At 56.5% G+C, this 7,467-nt stretch overlaps 1 long non-coding RNA gene across 1 annotated transcript; it reads left to right on the top strand.

The window, feature by feature from the left end:
• Positions 1–2,541: 2,541 nt before the first annotated feature.
• On the top strand, positions 2,542–7,467 carry LOC104848251. Its single transcript, XR_776369.1, has 6 exons — positions 2,542–2,615; positions 4,158–4,369; positions 4,468–4,651; positions 6,625–6,753; positions 6,839–7,069; positions 7,302–7,467. It is a non-coding gene; the product is annotated as an uncharacterized LOC104848251 (long non-coding RNA).

The following is a 7,467-nucleotide window of genomic DNA, read 5'->3' as shown; positions in this document are numbered from 1 at the left end:
CAACCGGACAAAACTTCTGCCCCGCCAGAGCTCACGTTCTCACAGGCAGAAGCCAGAGACCAACAGTTAGAACCAGTTAGAAACTAAGTGCTCAGGGGAACGCACAAGACAAGACCGGCTGTGTTTTTAAAGGGGGTCAGGGAAGCCTCGAGAGAAAACAGGATCATAGCAGAGATCTGAAGAAGGTGAGGTGTTTGCTCTGAGGATAGCCGGGCAGAAGGAAAGAGCCAGTGCAAAGGCCCTGTGGAGAACAGCGAGGCCAGTAGCAGCTGCAGAGGAGGGAAGGAGTAGTGGGTAGAAGGGTGGAGTCGCCAGAGGGGCTTATGGCTGCTCGTACAGAGCCTTGTTTGACCCAGGGTGGACTCGGGCTGAGCAGTGGGAGAATTTTGAGCAAAAGTAGGTCTCGGTCTGATTCTTTGCTTCAATAGGGGCCCTCTGGTGGCTGTGGGGAGAGTGCACTGTGGGGGCCCTGGTGGGGCCGGAGACAGGAAGTGAGGCTGCGGCAGTAGACAGAGCACAAGAGGATGGTGGTTTGGATCAAGGTGGTGATGCAGAGGTGCAGAGTACGGGGCGGGATTGGATCTGTTCTTGATTTTCCTCCCATCCACCCACCCGTCCACCCACCCACCCGTCCATCCCATTAGCCATCGAATCAGTGCATATTTCTGGGGATGGGACATTCCTGTCAGGAACCAGGCTAAGCCAACACTAACAACACAGGCAGGAACCCTGCTCCAAGGAAGTGGGAGTTAAGTGGAGAGTGATCCAAGCCCAGTGAGCATAAAATAAGCCTCTCGTTACCACTGTAAGACATACCAGCAGGGGAAGGAGGAAGGCAGAAAGAGGAGCGGCAGAGCAGCACTGTGCACACGGAGAAACCGAGGCACACAGCGGGGACACGACAGGCTCGAGGTCACACAGCAAGGCCCGAGAGGGCTAGGAACAGACCCAGCCCGCGTCTGCTCAGCCCCAGGTCTCCCAGAAGGAGGCTGTCAGTCCCCCGCTGGGTCTCCCCCGCCATGGCCGCCCATGCTTTATGAGCCCCGGAAGGCCTCGAAGTGTCTCATCAGCATGGCCCTGGGCCACGGGAGACGGGCTGTCCCGGCTCGGGCCACGCAGCGGCGGATCGATTGTGCGTGTGCCGCCCTGATACTCCATCTCATTAGGCCTTCGTTTTCATCTCCCGGCTTCCTGGCAGCCTTCAAATTATCCCATAAAATTTATTTACTATTTCATGAATACATAAGCAGCAGGCAGGCACAAGCTTTTTATATATTTACACTGTATATATTTCACGGGAGACTTATAGCTGTCTCTAAGGCAGAGAGGGGAGAGCGAGAGCAGACGGAGCCGGCAGCTGGCGGCAGCGGGAGGGAGGCGGCAGGCGGGCATGGGGGTGGCAGAGCCCGGAGCCCTCGGTGCCCGTGGCCATGCCCGGCCTCGCCAGGCTCACCGAGGCTGTGGGCAAGGGAGGGACGCCCGTCCCCGGGAAATGAGGCAGGCCGATGTCCCGGGCACTGAGGGTGGGCTGCAGGTGGATGTGCTGGGTCAATGCAAGATTCAACCCCAAAGAGGCAAGCAGGTGTGTGCTGATGGGCCACAGGGGAGGCCTAAGCCTGCTCAAGGTCTGAACCTCAGTCCTGGCTCCAGAGAAGCCCTGCTGAGCCCTGATCCCCATTGCAGACTGAGCCCTGATCCCAGTTGCAGACTGACTTCTGATCAGTCACAGTCTGAGCTTTGATTCTTGTTACAGACCAAACCCTGAGCACAGCCACAGACTGCCTGAGTTATAACCTGAGCCCTGATCCCAGCCCTCGGCTGAGCCCCATCCCCTCGCTGTCTCTGCATGGTCCTCTCCCCAGCCCTGGGCTCCTAGGTGGCACCTGCCTCTCCACAGCCTGTGTCCTGACCGCGTCTCAGCTGCTATTCATGGAATGACAATTATAGGTGCTTGGTGATCCCTCCCAGTGCACTGGCACTGCACCCTGCCCCGAGCCAGTGACCCACAGATCTGCACCCGCGAGATGCAGTGCTCCATGCACACTGGGGGACTGCAGACTGCCAGACACATATGCTTGTTCGATTCCCGGCTAATCACCCCCCTCCCATCAGCTGTACAGACCTGGGCTTGCTTTATTTTTCAACGTTTGCACAGGCCAGGAAAGCACTCCCTTGGAGTCTTAGCTAAGTACAAGGAAGATGCTGTCCTGGTCCCCGGGTTTGTCTAAGCCAGTGATTCTCAGCCTTGAGCATGCGCACAAATGCCCCAGGCATCTGGCTCAAATGCAGATTCTGATGCAGTAGGCCTGGGGCCCAAGAGAGTACACGCCTGACTATTCTGGGGGATGTTGGTACTGTGTACCTCCAGGGGATGACCCGCGCAGCAGGACCTGGGTGACAGCTGACAACATTCACCTGCAAAATCAGTGGAGGTCAAGAGGAGGATGTGGGAGAGATGAGAAAGAGCACATGCTCTGCTGTGTGACTTCAGGCAGGTGACTTCACCTCTCTGGTCCTGTTTCGTTAGAAAACTCAGAAGATGTTCTCTACTGCATAGACTCCTGGTGTTGGTTTTCACGAGATAATGAATGTGATCGCCTCGTGTGTAACTGGAGGTATTGGTGTCCTTCATTCTTCCTCCCTCCCTCCCTTCTTCCTTCCTTCCATCTGACTCTTATGCCCCACTTGTGTCCAGCACATGTCACTTAGAGCCCTTAAAATGGCTCAAATCCTCACCGCCTTTTACAGGGACAGTGACGGGGAGGGTGGGCAGAGAAGACTTGGGGGCTGGGGATGGGCTGGGCTTTGTTGTTCTGTCCTGCAGTGCGGGGCATGAAACTTGGGGCCTCACACCCTCCAGGCACTACCAAGGTGCAGGCCCAGGGTGGCTTTTCAGATACAGGAGGCCCTGCTGAGCCTGGTGTCCCCAGCCCCAGGAGCCACTGTTTCTGCATTGCCTGCCTGTCTGCTTGAGCACTTTCTCCAAGGTGCCCAGGGGAGCCAGGGGTGGGAGATACGGCGGGAGTCCGGAGGTGGCAGATCCAGGGTGGGAGTCGGGGGGGGGGGACTGTCCTCAGTGGGACAGTCCCGGACAGGGTCCCCATGGCCACACAGGGCTCCCCGCATCAGGAACCTGCTTTTAACCCAGACAACACTGGTTTACCCTTGTCTTACCCACACCCTCCTCCCACCCCAGACTTGGACCCCCAGCTCAGGCAGACGGTTTGGAGGGGGACAGGAAGTCAGTCCTTTGGAGGTCTCAAGTGCACAGAGCATTACTAGTACTTCGGCTGCAGCTTGAATTCTGTGGTACTTAGAAATAGGAGTCTGTCTGTCAGTCTGTCTCTGTCTCACCTCTCTGTATCTGTCTGTCTGTCTCTCTCTCCCCCTGTCTCTGACACACACACACACACACACACACACACACGGCCCTCTGACCCTTCCAAATGCTAAGAGTCCCTCTGCTTGGTTTGCTCTGCTCTCAGAAGGACCAAAGTTTAAATTGCCTCAAAGGACAGACAGCAAGCTGGGATGGCCGTCCCTCCCAGGTCACAGACGAGGAGCCTGGGGCCTGCACGGGTTTCACGCCTTCAGTTCATTTGGGCGGCATCTGCTCTGTGGTGTGGCTGGCCCTGGGTTACTCGGCACCATGGATAGAGGCTTCTTGGCCCTCAGGAAAGGGCCGGATGCCTTGCAGTTCCCAGGCTCCACCCACAGGGAGCGACTCGCGAGACCTCAGAAATCTGCCTATCAGAGCTGCAGAGACCCCAGGTGAAGGGTCCTCCCTCCACCCCAAAACACCTTGAGGAAACACCAATTCAGGATTGGCTGACCTGGGCCTGGACAGGGAGTGCCCAGGGCCTGAGGACACAGCCACCCTGGACCCTGGCACCTTGTGCCCGCCCTCCCTCCTGGTTTTCCACCACAAGAGTGCCACAGCCCCTCTTTTCCTTATGCTGAGCTGAGAAACCAAGGCCGCCATTTTCAGGGGACTTGGGCCGGGCAGGGACCAGAACCAATGGGTTTCAATTTTACAAAGTCCTTCCTGGCTTGCTAGCACTCTGCAGTTTGCAAAGTGCCCACATTTCAAAGCACTTCTCAGTGTGCAGAGAGCACTTTTCAACCCTCCCCCACGGGGTTTATCTGCACTCTCTGAGGTGGAGGAGGCTGGGTCTGAAGTTCCCAGTCCAGAGACCCACAAGCGAGCCAGAACCAGCACCCTTGAGCCCGCATCCCAGTCCCCACAGAGGATGAAGCTCCAGACTACCGATGTGCCGCCCACTGGTGGAGAAAACGCCCCAGCCTGGGGCCATCTGCTCATCTTGCCAATGTCCTTGGGCTCCTGAGAGCAACGGGTCTTTGTCACTAGGTGAGGCCAGCTGCCTCCCTCCCTGCATTTTCTCCATGGAGTCCCTGCAGCCTCATAACACCGCCATCTTTTTTTTTAACACCACCATCTTTATTCAGTTCCAAAAAGAAGAGACAGAGGGTCCCGCAGGTCCAGTCCTTTGCCTGGACTAACATCTGCTAAGCCAGGGGAGATGCAAGCCTGGATCCAGTTCTAGGATTTATGTTCTGCATGGCTGGGCTCCAGTCTCTGCCCCGTCCTCGATGCGGGGACCCTGGCCACCATCCTCAGCACCATCCACAGGTGAGCAGAGACACGGGCAGGCCTGGCAGCCACACCTGTCCCCAGGGCAGAGGGAAGGGGCCTGTGTCTCATCCTTGCCACTGCCACCTGGTGGAGCCCACAGTGCTGGGAGTCGGGGGTGTTGTTATTGCTGAATCCTGTAGCAAAGTAACTGCAGAGGAAAACGGGGGGCAGAGAAGGGAGCGTGCAGGAGGGAGGAGGGAAGAAGCGGGAGAGATGGAGACAGGGAGAGAAAGGACGGCGCTGTGGGCAGCATGGGGGTTAGGAGCAGGCTGCAGGGCCGAAGCTAAGATTGAGACCGAAGATTTATCCTAAGATCAGGTTGGGACACAAAGTGACCGCCGGTGACTTTGATCCTTTGTGTCCCAGACAAACCGTTCCTAGAGGGGTCAGACAAGGCTGCCAAAATAGATGGGCAGGGTGGTTCCTGAACAGAGGTGCTTGGCCAAGGACATACCCGGGTCTCTGCTCAATGAGCCGTTGTCCCTGGCCCCAGGCAAACCCCACCTGAAAGACTGGAAGTTTTCCTGTCACTGGCACACAGGAGGATGTTCCGGGACCTGCTCAGAGAGAGTGCGAGCCTGGTCTCAAGCTAAACACAGCCTGCAGAGAGAAGGCTCAGTGTTCCCCGAATCGCAGGGGGTGCCCAGACTCCCACAGGGGACAAACATGGAGCGAGGAAAGCAGGAAGTAGTGATCATGGTGTTTTGATTTTCTAAATAACGTATTTGCTTAAAGGTCAGAGATGAGAGATTATTGCCAGGCAAATGCTAGTTTTGTTTTAAACTGTCTTCTTTCATGATGAGACTTGTTTCAGTGTCGATGGGAATCATGTTTTAAAGTGGTTTTGTTTTCGCTGGAGAGTTTTCTTTGAAGGTTCAAAGTCTAGAATAGGAAAGCAAGCCCTTCCCAAACCTTCTGGCTGTCTAAAATTCAACCATCCATCCATCCATCCATCAACCCATCAACCATCTATACCCATCCATCTACCACCATCCACCCTTTCATACATAAATCACCGTCCATCTTCCATCCACCCATGCATCCACCCATCCACCACCTGCCATCCACCCATCCATCCATCCGCACTCATCAACTGACTTAACCAATATGCACTGAGCACCTACTGGGACCAGGGCCTCTCCAGGCTCCTGCAGGCAGGATCCCTGCCCATAAGGGGCTGACATTCCAGCAGGGAAGGTCAGATTATGGACCAGCCAGCAAGTGGGCAGTAGCACCTTAGCCAGAGACAAGTGCCACCCAGGGTGCAGGGACTCGGGGACGTGCTGGGAAGGGACAGCTGCTAATTGAGACTGTGTGGTGCGGGCCTGTCTGGGGGAGCCACGCAGACGTGACCCTGCCTGGCCAGCGGCAAGCTCCTCCGTGCAGATCACCACCACATGTTTGATGAGGGCCATGTGACACAGCGACGCCTCTAACGGTAAGTCCTGCAGGGTCTTTCGTAAAACTTCCCTTCTTCTGCGGCTGCCTCTTCTAATCCCTTTGACTCAAGCTCCAGGCAGTAAGGTGTGGGAGATCTGAGCTGTGTCTGTCTCTGGCTCTTTTAAACTGTGGGACCTTGGGCAAGTAACTTTGCCTCTCTGAGCCCCAGGTTCCTCATAAACTGTGTTTGATCCTAAAACGTGTGTGTCCCCCTCTGTATCTTAGAGATGGTGAAATCGAAGTGTGCTTTGTAACCGTTCCTCCTCAGCTTTAATGTGCAGACATCCCCCGGGGGTGCCAGTAAAATGCAGACTCGGTCGGTCTGCCTTTCCCACGGTCTGCGTTTCCGCCGAGTTCTCAGGTGATGTGGGTGTCGGTGCATCCGCGGACCACCCCTCGAGCAGCCAGGACACAGTCGACTTCTAACATTTAATGTGGTTGATATTCAATGGAGGGAAAAAAGCCACAGTTGATGGAATTTTCGATCTCAGAAAATGCATTAACCCTGTGTTTCATTTTTATTCCCCCAGTAACCCCATAAAAATGTTTGTAAAGCGCCCAGCGCCCTGCCCGGACGCCGAAGAACAGTAATGCATGTAGGCTCACTCCTCCGGAAACCCCGGAGCAGGCGCGGAGTGAAGGCGACGCCGGACTTCGAGGTCCGTCTGTAATTGGAAGCGATCCCCGCGAGGCCGCGCGGAGGGAGGAGGGGCGGGAGAGAAAAATGTTAATTCCCCTCTGCAGCCCCACTGCCCCCAGCTCAGGGACGTGTTTGCTCAGGCCTGCATCAAGCGGCGCATTTGCAACAAGACAGAACGGAGGGCAGGGGACCTGAGCCTGCCTGAGCCCCCTCGCCTGGGAGCAGCCCCTACCCCGACCTCCTCCTGCAGGCAGACGCTGCAAGCGCTTGTTTCCAGCCACAGAAACGGACGGAAGGCACCTGGACAGCTCTGCCTGCCGCTGGAAACAGAAGGGGTAGGTGGGTGGGAGCTGAGGAAGTCACACAAAGTCAGGTGGAACTTAGGGGCCCAGAGCAGAGGAGCACAGAGAGGAAGGGGCCAGCCGGGGAGGAGGTGGAGAGCTCTGTGTTATATGTAGGCCACGGCCACAGCGGAGATGCAACCTGCAAACAGCGAAGCCCCGTTCGCCCCTTGCACCCACGTGCTGGGCGGAGGTGGTAAAGACTCTCCTGCCTTTTATTTTCCAGCAGTGGAAACTGAGGCTTGGAGACGGGAGCAATGCATTCTATAGACTCAGGAAGCCCGGGCCGGACCGGGACTCTGCATTTCTAACCGGCTCCCAGGGACGGCAGAGGGGCTGAACCCTGGGCTGCTGGTGGAGCGACAAAGACGCATCACTTTACACTTCGCAGG

This window comes from Fukomys damarensis, unplaced genomic scaffold (assembly GCF_012274545.1).
Source record: "Fukomys damarensis isolate Sample0158 unplaced genomic scaffold, DMR_v1.0_HiC HiC_scaffold_12, whole genome shotgun sequence".
Lineage (NCBI taxonomy): Eukaryota > Metazoa > Chordata > Mammalia > Rodentia > Bathyergidae > Fukomys > Fukomys damarensis.
The sequence above is the reverse complement of the archived record's forward strand: the minus strand, read 5'-3'. Positions and strand labels throughout refer to the sequence as shown.